The 15,540-nt window shown below is 37.9% G+C and overlaps 1 long non-coding RNA gene across 6 annotated transcripts; it reads right to left on the bottom strand.

Annotated features, from left to right (window-relative positions):
- Positions 1-4,760: 4,760 nt before the first annotated feature.
- LOC107472119 (uncharacterized) lies at positions 4,761-7,313 on the bottom strand. Of its 6 annotated transcripts, none has more exons than XR_002369711.2 (6): positions 6,744-7,313; positions 6,462-6,522; positions 5,786-6,030; positions 5,416-5,586; positions 5,185-5,314; positions 4,761-5,043 (listed from the first exon to the last, which is right to left on the bottom strand). It is a non-coding gene; the product is annotated as an uncharacterized LOC107472119 (long non-coding RNA). The 6 variants fall into 6 exon arrangements; XR_002369710.2 differs by having other exon boundaries at positions 6,805-7,313; XR_002369714.2 differs by having other exon boundaries at positions 5,416-5,520; positions 6,805-7,313.
- Between the last annotated feature and the right edge of the window lie 8,227 nt (positions 7,314-15,540).

Genomic DNA, 15,540 nt, shown 5'->3' with positions numbered 1-15,540 from the left:
TTTTACTTTACTTTTTGACACTTAGACATTTTTACACTTTTTAGCACTTGTATTTGAAAACTCTTGTGGTACTTCCGAGAGAGGACCGAGAGAGCTAATTTTGGTTCATCTTGGAACTTCTCTTCTTTATTTTCTTTAAGCTTTAAGCATTCTTCTTCTTCTTCATCATCTTCCTCTACACTTAGTTTAATTTTTGTTAATGGCATTTGTTGTTGAGATTGGAGCTATGATTCACTAAACCCCTTTCATTAGGGGGAGGAGCTCTGTTGGTTGGAATGAATTGGTGAACCATCTTCTCTTTCTCAATTTTAGTGGTTGATCTAAAGAGGGAACTCTTGTTCTTCAAAGATTCAACCACCATCGAGAGAGGGGTTAATCTATGTGAATTGTGTGGTGAATTTGAGGAATGAGCCACATGATTCAGTTTAGAGTTCATCCTTTCATGATTCCCTTGATCAACACACTTTGGTTAGTATGTGAGATGTAACTCTCCTTGGTTGAGATTTTGGAAATTGTGTGGCTGGATTAAATTTGATCTTCATCTCTTCTCATGAACATTTAGATCACGAGAGTGGCAATTGGCTATGTTGAGAGAGATTGAATCACCAAGAGATTGGGATTCAATCACCCATTTGCCATGGATCTATACCCATGATTGAGAAGGATTTGACCAACATCAATTCATGAACACTAGCATCTCTGATCCCTAATGATCTTCTCCATCATCAATTCGTACTTCTTTTACTTCTAGTTGTTTGATTACCCATAACCCAATTCCCTTTTACATTCTGTCAATTTATTATTCTTGTCATCTACATTTTGTTCTTTCAATTCTTGCCATTTACTCTTATGTTCTTTAAATTTCTGCACCCTTTAATTCCTTGCCATTTATCTTTGATGTTATTTAAGTTTCTTGCAATTTAAGTTTCAGTTATTTACTTCCATTTTATTTCTATATTCTTGTTCTTAATTGCCATTTAAATTCCTGTAATTATGTTAAAAAGTCACATTGCTCATAAAATCAAAAATCATGTTCGCTTGACTAAACTTACCATTTAACTAAAGTTGCTTAATCTACCAATCCTCGTGGGATCGACCTCACTCTTAGTGAGTCTTACTACTTGATACGATCCGGTATACTTGCCGGTAATTACGTGAATTCTCATTTTTACGTATCAATTACCATGAGCTGTATGTTTCTTTCGTTGAATGTCGCGTTCACTGCCTGATCCGAGCTTAGCTTCTTTTGATCCTGAAATTGAGAGAACTCTTTCACGCATTAGGTGAGCTCGACGTCGATTAGCCTCTGATGGTGGTGAAGCGACTGTTATCAATTTACCAGTCTCATCTGAGGGCAAATCTGAACCGCCATTTGACGAAGAAATAAGCTCCTCTACTACTGATTCAGTTGATTCACGTGCAGGTAACATGGCAGCACTTAGGAGGATTACTCTCCAGAAAGCTGGAGCCCCAGATTTTACACTGCAGCCGTATCAAGTGCATCACCCAACGGTGGCTGCAGATTTTGAACTGAAAACTGCACTAATCAACTTGTTGCCCAAGTTTCATGGCTTTTTTGCTCAAGAGCCTACCAAGCACCTTAGGGATTTCCAGACAGCCTGTTCTACTGTTAGGCGTCATGGTGCAGGTGAAACTTCTATTCTGTTAACCGCCTTCCCGTTTTCTCTTGAGGGAAAGGCAAGGGAATGGTACTACACTCAACCTGAAGCGACTGTTACTAACTGGAATACGCTTAGAAGAGAATTTTTGGAAAAATACTTTCCAGCTGAAGATACTGATAGATTGAGGAAAGAAATTTCTATGATTATTCAAGGTGAATCTAAGACTCTCTACGAATATTGGGAGCGCTTCAACAATCTCCTAGACGTATGCCCCATCACATGATTGACAAGTTAGTGTTGATCAGCTACTTCACACAAGGCATGAAGCTTCAGGATAAGACCACATTGGAAGGTGCTAGTAATGGTTCTATAAAAAAGTACAAGACCACAGATAAAGCATGGCAATTGATCAGCGACTTAGCTGAATCCACTAGGAATCATAGGCATAGGCACAGCCATTCAAAAGCTGTTGCAGAGATTTTCTCTAGTAGTGAGACTACTGCTCTTACACAGAGTATATGTGAAATGACCAACCTACTGAAACAAATGCAGTTAAATAAACAATAAGCACAACGAGCTCAGCCTTCCCCACCACAACAAAGCCAACAGTTGGTTCCACAAAGAGTATGTTGGATCTATGCTGATTATAGTCATTATACTGATGAATGTCCGCAGCTCCAACTGGAAGACAACACTGTGGTCGCCACTCATAACTTCTATGACCGCCCGAATCAAGGATATAATCAACAAGGCGGCAACTATAACCAAGGATGGCAGGACAACTCCAACCGAGGATGGAGAGATAATTCTAACCATGGCTGGAGGGATAACTATAACAGAGGAGGCAGAGACAACAATGGAAACCAGAGGTGGAATAACAATAACAACAACAAACAGCAGAATCAGAACTAACCTTACAGAGCACCTCACCTAAAACAGTCCCAAGGACCCCAGCACAACCAACAACAGGTTCCTCAGATCACAAACTCCAATTCCTCATCAAATGACGAGATGCTCCGTTCTCTTGCACAAGGGCAACAAGACATGCAGGCACAACTAAACTCTACTTTAAATGGTCTGACTGCCACTTTACAAGCTCTTATCTCCCGGTAAGATTCATCACCTAATTCTACGAATCAACCTTCAAGCTCCAGTGGAATTCCTTCATAACCCCTACTTAATCCCAAGGGTGGCATCAATGCCATCACCTTGAGGTCCGAAACCACATTGCAGGAGAGGAACCAGGAGGAGCCAAGCCCAACAGTACATGTCCCAGCTGAGGATGCAATAGAAGTGGAAGATGCTGAAGAGGAAGAGGACGTACAAAACCTAGTTGAAGAAGAAGTAGGTCAACCACAAAATGAAACACCAAAAGATACAGAAGCTGCAAGCAACACCCTCCCTATTCCATTCCCACACCTTGCAAGGAAGCCCAAAAAGCATATGGAACTTGATCCCAAAATGGTAGAAATATTAAAAAAGGTCGAGGTAACTGTCCCCCTTTTTGATGTTATTCAACAGGTATCTAAATATGCAATGTTTCTAAAAGATTTGTACATTCATAAAGATAAAATTAATGAATTAGAAACTATTCCTTTAGGTAGCTCTATATCTGCTTTAATGAGAGGTATACCTGAAAAATTTAGTGATCTAGGTCCATGTATGGTTAATTGTACCATTAGGGGTGTAATATTTTCTGATTGCATGTGTGATTTAGGAGCGTGCGTGAGTATTATGCCCTTGTCTAATTATGATGCTTTGAGGCTCCCTCCCTTAAAAAGGTCAGCAGCTCATTTTGTGTTAGCAGATAAAAGCATTATTACAGTGGTTGGAATTGCTGAAGATGTATTAGTGAGCATTAAGGGGCTCACATTTCCCATTGACTTCTATATCTTGGAGATGCCTCAAAATGACTCGGGAAAGCCGTCATCCATCATACTTGGAAGACCATTCTTGAAGACTTCGAAGTTCAAGCTGGATGCCTTTTCAGGAACCTATTCCTTTGAGATAGACGGCTGAGCAGTGAGCTTCAATATGAATGAAGCTATGAAGCATCCTCCAGAAGATCATTCCATATTTTAATGCGACATTATTGAGGAAACTGTTGCTGCAGTTCACCATGAGGAAATAGAAGAGAAGCACATGGAGCAAGGTCCAAGTGTAGGGACATTCTCTGAACAAAATGAGGATGCCTTGCCATTATCACTAGCTCCAGAAGGTCCAGAGCCTAGCCATGAGTAGAAATTGGAATTAAAGCCCCTTCCTTCACACCTCAAGTATGCTTACCTTGAGGATAAGCAGAAGTTCCCAGTTATCATTGCAAAGGAACTCACTTCCCAGCAAGAAGAACAACTGCTTAATGTGCTGAGAAAACATAAGAAAGCAATTGGATGGAGCTTGGCAGATATAGTAGGCATCAGCCCTCAAGTTTGTGAACACAGAATATTCTTAGAAAAAGGAGCAAAGCCTGTCCGTCAGCCTCAAAAAAGATTGAATCCCACTATCTTAGAAGTTGTCAAGAAAGAAGTAACCAGGCTACTTGAAGCAGATATCATTTACCCCATCTTAGACAGTGAATGGGTCAGTCCAGTACAAGTGGTGTCCAAGAAGTCTGGAGTCACAACAGTGAGAAATGAGCATGCAGTGTGGATAAATTTCGAGCCTATCACTACAAGAAAATAAGCTTTCTGCCACGCTTTAAAAGCGTACCGAAAAGTGCAAAAAAACGTACCGCTAGCTTTTCGCCACGCTTTTTGAGCTATCGGCACGCTTTTGAAAGGGTCACATCTGCCAGCGTGCCGGTTGCTCTATCGCCACGCTTTTGTGAATCTATCGGCACGCTCTTTTTGTTGGCACGCTTTCATCTCTTGCCACGCTTAAAAAGCGTGGCCATAGGTCTTAACCTATAGGTACGCTTAAAAAGCGTACCAAAAAGTACACATATCGCCACACTTTTAAAACGTCCCAGAATATTAGTTTTGGGTACTCTTTAAAAGCGTACCAATAGAAAAAGATATAGCTACACTTTTTAAAGCGTGACAATAGCCAGTGATATGGCCACGCTTTAAAAACGTGGCAATAGCCTTGTAAAATTAAAAAAAAAAATATTTTTCTTATTTTTACCTTCACTGCAAAATATAAATTTTCAATCCTTTTTTATTACCAAACCAAGAAATATAGTATGCAATTTTTAGTCAAACAATAATTAGTGACATAATTTTTTCAATAATTATTTTATACATTAAAAAACTAATACTCAAATACAAAATAAATCTCAAGTTCAAATTCCAAAACTAGAAACTTAAAAAAAATAACTTAAATTCTATTTCCTTTGCTGTTCCTCCTTCCTTTAGCCCTCTTAAACCTCCTTCCCTTAGATCATACAAGAGACCCTCTGGCAAGAAGATCCTTCTGTCAGGACCTGTCACCAAATGGAAGCAATGATCAGAAACTAGTTTCCTACCTTGAATTGTAAACTAGAGTATATAAAAAAAACTGTTAGTTCATTACAAGAACTTAATTAGGACTAATTAGGAGATTATAGGCTATAGCAATAAGTTACCCTCCTCTTACTGCTAAGTCAAACTTTGTTAGCTACTTTGGTTCTCTCAGTTTATTTACAAGCAACAATAAGTTACTTTGCCTTCTGTTGGCTTTCCCATGCAACGATTTTGGCTTCCTCTTTCTGAATCCTGCAATGAAATAGAAGTTCATCGGAAAACACACAATCAGAACAACTAAATTATATGTCTCTAGTTCATTGAATGATACGAACATAACAATGATGACATACTTGGTTATGTCCATGGTGGACTTTGCAATATCTGAACATGAAGTTTGGATTTCACTATTACTTTCTTGAAAGGAGGTGAGCTTTGTTGCATGACCTTTAGGCCACCTAATAACAGTGGCCTCACTATCAACCTCAACATCTCTAATCTCTAATTTGCTATTTTTCTATTTTCTAAAAAAATGCAGATGCTTTAGCACATTAGTTAAAACAGCAGAAAACAGCAGAAATCATCCAATAAAAAGCAAGAGCTAACCACTAATCAATTCAATAAAACAGCATAAAACATTCAATAATCATCTAATTTTCTTGTTTACAAATTAAACAGAAGCACAGCAAGAGCTCATCACTAATCAATAGAACATTCACTTACCCTAATGCTAAAGCACCAGACCACTGAAGCAAGAATCCAAGAATTGCCGAGCCAAATAAAATTTCAGCAATCAATTTAACTCTCACCAAGTAAGGAGGATCTGCCACTACTATTTTGAAGGAATGCTTCAACTCCAGTGGCAACTCCTCAGGGTGATTGTGGTCATAAAATGTGTAATCACATCCGTACTACTCAAAACGTTTGTCATACTCAAAAAGTTGTGCAGGAACATTAGGATCCATGTTCTGAAGATTCAAGAAAGGAAAATTTTTTAAATATCTGACAAAGCAAAAACAAGAACTCAGAAATGACATCAAACAAATTAAAAAAACTCAACAAACCAACGATAATATATAGCTTTCAATGCAAGAATACTGTAGGAACCAGGGTCTAATAATGCCTTCTAATAATTAGTTAAGCTTAAGCTTAAACACTTTTGCTTTATACCATGCTCAAAACATTACCAGGTCCTGGTTGGTGTGAGTTGAAACACTACAAGTTTTACTATCTCTTTGTTGTATAGATCAATGTCTTGTCCTAATCATAATTTGAGGATAATTCTTTAAAAAACAAATGTCCCACATAGAAAACAAACAAAGAAACCATGTATGACTGTGTACAAAACTGTCTACAAGATCAAATAATGACTTGAATGCCAAAATTTTATTACACTTACAGTAACAAGACTATAGTTATCTCGAAGATGTTCACTGAATGCCAACATTAATGCTGTTGTCCTGCATTACCAAATCAGAACCAAAATTCAGAATAAGAAATCGGTTCGGAAACAACATTCAAAACAAGCAAAACCCAAAACAAAAAATTAGAACCGGCAACAAATAATCATAACAAAGAAATCAGAATAAAAAAATAATAACAACCAAGAACAAATAATTAGATCCAAAAAAATTAGAACAAATAATTAAAATTAAAAAAAGGTAGAAATTCAACAACTAACTGCAAATAAGAAAAATAGATGCAGAGTTTCAGAGAGCTGGGTGAAGGATGTAGAGGAATACGACTGTTTATTGCATTGTACCGCGGAGGAAGATAACGGCTGCAAGATCCACGGAGGACGACGGGCGACGGGTGAGTTTCGAGGAGGACAACGGGCGACGGCTTCGGAGTGCGACTTCGAGTGACGGGCGAGTTCCGCGGAGGACTACGGGCGACGGCCGGTGTGACTGCGAGGGAAGGAATGGGTGAGCCAGGGACTGCAACGGTGGAGGGGATGAGGCGAGCAGGGAGAGGCGAGCAGAACCACGACAGGAACGGCGAGAAGGACAGCAAGAGGAATGGCGAGCTGGCTAACACAACGACGAACCAGTGAGATAGATGGCGGCGTGATGGAGGTTAGGGTTTTCTGGGTGCGATGAAGGGTTGGGTTCCAGAAGGCTGGGTTCCAGAAGCTGAAGATGAGGCTGGGTTCCAGTGATGAAGATGACGATGGACGCCGAAGGAAGCTGCTGGGTTCGAGAGTGAAGATGAAGTGACGGCGCAATATGGTTTGAAAGGGAATTTTAAGGTTAAAAAGATTTTAGGGTTTGAAAGGGAATTATTTAACTCTATTCTAACTTTTATCAAAACCAAAGAAATCAAGAAATTCAAATGATAACATTTAAAGTTTTAATTCATACTTTGATATCAAATTTAGTTTAAATATGAATATTGAGTTTACATTAAATATTTTTTATTCTAAATTATAATTTGTTATATTTTTTAAGAATATTAAATAACTAATTATTAATACAATGTACCAACTGTAAAATTAATCAAATTATCTTAAACTAATTTTGTTAAGTATAATTTGGTAACATAAGAATTAGGTGTACTCTAACAAAGTTATGTGATTTAAAAATAAACAAATTATAAAAAAAATACACATTTTGTAATGAAAAAAAAAGATACTGGAAAAAAAAGAAAAAATATTAAATGGTGAAAAAAATAAAATCACAAGTCATCTTAAAATTTAGGATTAAAAATAAGTTAAGTGTGAAAATTTGAAAAGTTATCATTTAGGGTTAAAATTTGAAAACTTAGGAAAAAAAGTTAAGTGTGAAAAAAAATAAGTGGGAAACTAAATTTTAGGGGAGAGAACTCTATCGGCACGTTTTTTTACGGTGCCAAAATAAATACACTATAGCCACGCTTATAAAGCGTACCGATTTCTTTCTATGGCCACGCTTTTTAAGCGTGACAAAAAAACGGGTGGCCAAATTTTTAATCAGTGGCCACCCACTGTAAAAGCGTGCCAATTTCTCTCTATCGCCACGCTTTTCAAGCGTGACAGTAAAAAAGCGTAGCCAAATTTTAAGTAAGTGGACACCCTCGTAAAAGCGTGCCGATTTCCCTCTATGGCCACGCTTGAAAAGCGTGGCAAAAAAAAGCGTGGCCAAATCACAAATCAGTGGCCACCCTCGCAAAAGCGTGGCCATAGACCACTTTTCGGCACGCTTTAAAAGCGTGACAAGAAAAAAGTGTGCCGACAGACCTTTTTTCTTGTAGTGTATTTACTTGGTACTAAGGTAGTAGTGTACTCAGACCATGCAGCTCTAAAATATTTATTAGCTAAAAAAGAGTCTAAACCAAGGCTAATACGTTGGATACTGCTGCTACAAGAATTTTATTTAGAAATTAAAGATAGGAGTGGTAACCAGAATTTAGTTGCAGACCACTTGAGTCGCCTTGAGCATATTAAGGATGACTCCACTCCTATCAATGATACTTTCCCATTTGATAGCTTACAGGAAGTATCTGAGGTAGTTCCTTGGTATGCACCTGTAACTAATTATCTAGTTAGCCAGACTTTTCCTCCAAATTTTAACAAGCATCAAAGAGACAAGCTGAAAAGCGAGTCCAAATATTATATATGGGATGATCCATATTTATGGAGGTGTGGTGCTGACCAGGTAATTAGACAGTGTGTGCCTCAATCAAAATTCTAGTCCATTTTAGAGGCTTGCCACTCATCTGAGAGTGGATGACATTTTGGCCCTCAAAGAACAGCTAGAAAAATTTTAGACTGTGGATTCTGGTGGCCTACTCTTTTTAAAGATGCTGTTGAATTTTGTAAATCTTGTTCCCCTTGCCAAAGGTTTGGTAATATATCCAAGAGGGATGAGATGCCTCAACAGATTATGCTTTTTTGTGAAATCTTTGATGTCTGGGGCATTGACTTCATGGGTCCATTTCCAAACTCTAATGGGTAGCTTTATATACTGTTAGTTGTAGATTACATTTCTAAAGGCTGGAAGCAATTCCTACTTGTACTGATGATGCTAACACTGTTGTCTCTTTTGTTAGAAACCATATTATCTGTCGCTTTGGATCACCACGAGCAATCGTGAGCGATCAAGACACTCACTTTTATAACAGAAGACTAACATGATTACTGAAGAAGCATGGGATAGTTCATAAAGTAGAAACAGCCTACCATCCCCAGACTAATGGGCAAGCCGAGGTGTCTAACAGAGAGATAAAGAGCATATTGCAGAAGATAATCAAGCCTCATAGAAAGGACTGGAGCACTAGGCTCCAAGATGTGCTTTGGGCATATCGGACAGCATACAAGACACCAATCGGGATGAGCCCCTTCTGCTTAGTTTATGGAAAGGCCTGTCACCTCCCAGTTGAGGTAGAGCACAAAGCCTTCTGATGCACGAAAACTTGTCTCTCAACAAATTTCCCTTCGGCAAGTATACTGAATTGTCGTCAAGTAAAAACTCACAATAGAGTGAGGTTGAATCCACAGGGATTAACGGATTAAGCAATCAATAGTTAATTGATTATCCTAGTTAGACGAATCATTAAGGAGTGAGGAGCAACAGGAAAAGTAAATAGCACAAAAGTAAAGAAAGAGATAAAGTGCAGAAAAGTAAAATAGCAAGAAAAGTAAATGTAAGAACTAAAAATAAAAAGAACATTGGGATCAGGAGATATTGCAATCCTTCAGATCAAGTTCACTCTCATCTCTTCCTCAATCAATGCATTCATTAATCTCCTTGGCAATCTTAAGTGATTGGATCCCAATTCCTTGGCAATCCAATCTCTCTAAGCTTGAACAATTACCCAATTCCTTGATTTAATTTCTCATGGGAAGAGATGAAGTGTGGTCACTGATTATACCACATGTATTTCCAAATCAAAGTGTTGGGAGAATTACATGTCACTATATCCGCCCAGACCCCAATTTTGTCCAATATGAGAAAGCATTTCTAGCATGATCTCCTCATCCCTTTTCCAAGGCTCAGAGGAGATCCAATTATAGAGAGTTTCTTTTCCAAGACAACTAACCAATTGGATGAAGATCAAAAGCTTTCTAGTAAAATCAAGAAGAAAGAAAGAAGAAGAATAATAAGAACTACAATTGATCCATTGAATCACAATAGAGCTCTCTAACCCAATGAAAAGAGTTAGTTGATCATTGCTCTACCAAAATAGAAAAGAAAGAAAGTGCAGAAAAGTAAAGATGAAGATTAAAACTAACATTGAAACTTTCAAATTCATAATTGAAAAGTACAAAGAAAAGAAACTACTCATAGGGAAGAAAAGAAGAGAAAAGGAAGAAGAGTGGGTGAGGGGAGGGGTGAAAAGACCCATTCCCCTTGGAGTGTGCCAATTCATAGATGTTCAAATTGGTCTTCACTCTCTCCCCCTTCCTTTAATTCTCCATTCCAGAATGATAATTCCTTGAATGAAAAGACTAAGGCCTTTATATAGGCTCTCCTAAATTACAAAAATTAAATTAAAAGCAAATTACAATTAAATGAAAATTCCTATTCTAGATGCTTCTTGTGGCCTTGATTGGTTGACAATTGTGGGCTTGCTTGCTTGAGCTTTGAAGTCGACTTGAGAGAGAAGTGAATCAAGTTGAGGTCCAAGTGCTTAGCGTTAATGCTGCTGTTAGCCACACTAACGCTACAAGTGTGGCGTTAGTGCTAAAGTTATTGTGGCTAACGTTGCACTTGCTACCCAGTTGGTGTTTTTGGGGCTTAAAAGATGTCTCTTGTTTGTGCTCTAATTTCATGTCTACTATAGACTATTATATATCTTTGGAAAGCTATGAATGTCAGCTTTCTAACGCAACTAGAATCATCTCAATTGGACCTCTGTAACTCAAGTTATGCTCCTTTAAAGTGGACAAGGTCGTTGGCATAGTCGCTAGTGTTACTAGAAAATGTGAGTCACGATAACGCTAGCGATCAGGGGCTTAATATTGCCAGGTTCTGGAGCTCAAACTTAATGTCCACCTCATACTATTATATATTACTGGAAAGCTCTGGATGTCTACTTTCCAACGCCTTTGGAAGCGCATCATTTGGAGCTCTATAGCTCGAGTTACACTTCTTGGAAGGTGAAGAGGTCAGTTGGCCTTACTACAGGTTGATACCATGTTCATCTTTGTACCTTCGGGGCAGGTTTTCTCCCTCAAATTTAGTGTCCACTGATGAGCGGATAATTTATACGCTTTTTGGCATTGTTTTTAGGTAATTTTTAGTAGGATCTAGCTACTTTTAGGGATGTTTTCATGAGTTTTTATGCTAAATTCACATTTCTAAACTTTACTATAAGTTTGTGTGTTTTTCTATTATTTCAGGTATTTTCTGGCTGAAATTGAGGGACCTGAGCAAAACTCTGATAAAAGGCTAACAAAGGATTGCTGATGCTGTTGGATCTTGACCTCCCTGCACTCGAAATAACTTTTCTGGAGCTACCGAACTCCAAATGGTGCGCTCTCAATGGCGTTGGAAAGTAGACATCCAGAGCTTTCCCGCAATATATATAATAGTTCATACTTTATTCGAGATTAGACGATGCAAACTGGCGCTCAACGCCAGTTCCATGTTGCATTCTGGAGTTAAACGTCAGAAACACGTCACGAACCAGAGTTGAACGCCAGAAACACGTTACAACTTGGCGTTCAACTCCAAAAGAAGCCTCTGCACGTGGAAAGCTCAAGCTCAACCCAAGCACACACCAAGTGGGCCCTGGAAGTGGATTTCTGCGTTAATTACTTACTTCTGTAAACCCTAGTAGCTAGTCTAGTATAAATAGGACATTTTACTATTGTATTAGACGTCTTTTGACCATGTTACATCTTTGGTCTCGGTTTTATTCTATTATTCATCTTAGGAGACTATTGATAACGTTTTGGGGGCTGGCCATTCGGCCATGCCTGGACCTTCATCACTTATGTATTTTCAACGGTGTAGTTTCTGCACACCATAGATTAAGGGTGTGGAGCTCTGCTGTACCTCAAGTTTTAATGCAATTACAACTATTTTCTATTCAATTCAGTTTATTCTTGTTCTAAGATAATCGTTGCACTTAACCATGACCAATGTGATGATCCGTGACACTCATCATCATTCTCACCTATGAACGCGTGACTGACAAACACTTCTGTTCTACCTCAGACCGAACGCATATCTCTTAGATTTCTTAATCAGAATCTTCGTGGTATAAGCTAGAATTGATGGCGGCATTCATGAGAATCTGGAAAGTCTAAACCTTGTCTGTGGTATTCCGAGTAGGATTCAGGGATTGAATGACTGTGACGAGCTTCAAACTCGCGATTGTTGGGCGTGATGACAAACGCAAAAGAATCAAGGGATTCTATTCCGGCATGATCGAGAACCGACAGATGATTAGTTGTGCTGTGACAGAGCATTTGGACCATTTTCACTTAGAGGATGGGATGTAGCCATTGACAATGGTGAGGCCCTACATACAACTTTCCATGGAAAGGAGTAAGAAGGATTGGATGAAGGTAGTAGGAAACCAGAGATTCAGAAGGAGCACAGCATCTTCATATGCCTATCTGAAATTTCCATCAATGATTTACATAAGTATTTCTATCTATATTTTCTGTTTATTTATTATTATTATTATTCGAAAACTTCATAACCATATATTATTCGCCTAACTGAGAATTTAAAGATGACCATAGCTTGCTTCATACCAACAATCTCCGTGGGATCGACCCTTACTCTTTATTACTTGGACGACCCAGTGCACTTGCTGGTTAGTTGTGCGATGTTGTGAAGAAAGTGCCGAGTTATAAACGCGCCTACCAAGTTTTTGGCGCCGTTGCCGGAGATTGTTCGAGTTTGGACAACTGACGGTTCATCTTGTTGCACAGATTAGGTAATTTTCTTTTTGTTTTGTTTTCAATAATTTTTCAAAAAAAAAATTTTTATCCCTGTTTTCAAAAAAAATTTTAAAATTAGTTAGTTCCTATAAGTCAAGTCAATTTTTCAATTTTAAAAATATTATCTTTTCAAAATCTTTTTCAAAAATCATATCTCTTTTACTTTTATCTTATGATTTTCAAAAATTTTAATTTAACTTTTCAAAATCTTTTTCTTATTTTATTTCAAATTTTCGAAACATAACTAACAAGTAGTGTGATTGATTTAAAAATTTGAAGTTTGTTACTTTATTGTTAAGAAAGGTTCAATCTTTAAATTCTAGAATCATATCTTTTAGTTTCTTGTTAGTCAAGTAATTAATTTTAATTTTAAAAATTAAATCTTTTCCAACCATATCTTTTTAATCATATCTTTTTATCATATCTTTTTAAATTTTATCTTTTTCGAAAATTTGATTTCAAAATATCTTCTTATCTTCTTATCTTTTCAAAATTAATTTTCAAATCTTTTTCAACTAACTAATTGACTTTTTATTTGTTTCTTATCGTTTTCAAAACCACCTAACTAATTTTCCCTATCAATTTTTCGAAAATATCTCATCCTTTTTCAAAATTCTTTTTAATTAACTAATTATTTTAAATTTTAATTTTAATTTTGGTTCTTCTTTAATTTTCGAAAATCATTAACTCCTTTTCAAAAATTATTTTTGAAAACTTCTCTCTCTCATCTTTGTCTATTTATTTATTCATTTACTAACACTTCTCTTCATCTCATATCTCTGCTCCTATCCCCACCCTTGTGTTTGGATTATTCATTTTTCTTCACTCTTATTCCCTTTCTTCTTCTACTAACATAAAGGAATCTCTATATTGTGACATAGAGGATTCCCCTTCTTTTTCTATTCTCTTCTTTCTCATATGAGCAGGAACAAGGAGAAAGGAATTCTTGTTGAAGCTGATCCTGAACCTAAAAAATTCTTGTTGAAGCTGATCCTGAACCTGAAAGGACCTTGAAGAGGAAGCTAAGAGCAACTAAAGCACAGTACTCTGAGGAGGACCTAACTGAAATTTTCGAACAAGAAAAGGATATGGCAGCCGAACCCAACAACAATAATGCAAGGAGGATGCTTGGTGATTATACTACACCTACTTCCAAATTTGATGGAAGAAGCATCTCAATTCCTGCCATTGGAGCAAACAATTTTGAGCTGAAACCTCAACTAGTTGCTCTAATGCAACAGAACTACAAGTTTCATGGACTTCCATCAGAAGATCCCTACCAGTTTTTAACTGAGTTCTTGCAGATCCGTAAGACTGTTAAGACTAATGGAGTAGATCCGGAAGTCTACAGGCTCATGCTTTTCCCTTTTGCTGTAAGAGACAGAACTAGAACATGGTTCGACTCACAACCTAAGGATAGCCTGGACTCTTGGGATAAGCTGGTCACGTCATTCTTGGTTAAACTCTTTCCTCCTCAAAAGCTGAGCAAGCTTAGAGTGGACGTTCAAACCTTTAAGCAAAAAGATGGTGAGTCCCTCTATGAAACTTGGGAAAGATACAAGCAGATGACCAAAAAGTGTCCTTCTGACATGTTTTCAGAATGGACCATGATAGATATATTCTATTATGGTCTGTCTGAGTTCTCTAAGATGTCATTGGACCATGATAGATATATTCTATTATGGTCTGTCTGAGTTCTCTAAGATGTCACTGGACCATTCTACAGGTGGATCCATTCACCTAAAGAAAATGCCTGCAGAAGCTTAGGAACTTATTGAAATGGTTGCAAATAACCAATTCATGTACACTTCTGAGAGAAATTCCGTGAATAATGGGACGCCTCAGAGGAAGAGAGTTCTTGAAATTGATGCTCTGAATGCCATATTGGCTCAGAACAAAATGTTGACTCAACAAGTCAACATCATTTTTCAAAGTCTGAATGGATGGCAAAATGCATCCAACAGCACTAAAGAAGCATCTTCTGAAGAAGAAGCTTATGATCCTGAAAACCCTGCAATGGCAGAGGTAAATTACATGGGGGAAGCCTTTGGCAACACCTATAACCCCTCATGGAGAAACCATCCAAATTTCTCATGGAATGATCAACAAAAGCCTCAACAAGGCTTTAATAATGGTGGAAAAAATAGGTTTAGCAATAGCAAGCCTTTTCCATCATCTTCTCAGCAACAGACAGAGAATTCTGAGTGGAGCACCTCTAACTTAGCAAATATAGTCTCTGATCTGTCTAAGGCCACTTTAAGCTTCATTAGTGAAACAAGGTCCTCCATTAGAAATTTGGAGGCACAAGTGGGCCAGCTGAGTAAGAAAGTCACTGAAACTCCTCCTAGTACTCTCCCAAGCAACACAGAAGAGAATCCAAAGAGAGAGTGCAAGGCAATTGATATAGTCAATATGGCCGAATGCAAGGAGGAAGGGAAGGACGTGAATCCCAATGAGGAAGACCTCATGGGACGTTTCCCAACTAAGAAAGAGTTCCCTATTGAGGACCCAAAGGAATCTGAGGCTCATATAGAGACCATAGAGATTCCATTAAATCTCTTTCTGCCATTCATGAGCTCTGAAGACTATTCTTCCTCTGAAGAGG

This window comes from Arachis duranensis, chromosome 3, assembly GCF_000817695.3.
Source record: "Arachis duranensis cultivar V14167 chromosome 3, aradu.V14167.gnm2.J7QH, whole genome shotgun sequence".
NCBI classification, from domain to species: domain Eukaryota; kingdom Viridiplantae; phylum Streptophyta; class Magnoliopsida; order Fabales; family Fabaceae; genus Arachis; species Arachis duranensis.
This window is presented reverse-complemented; position numbering and strand designations above follow the sequence as displayed.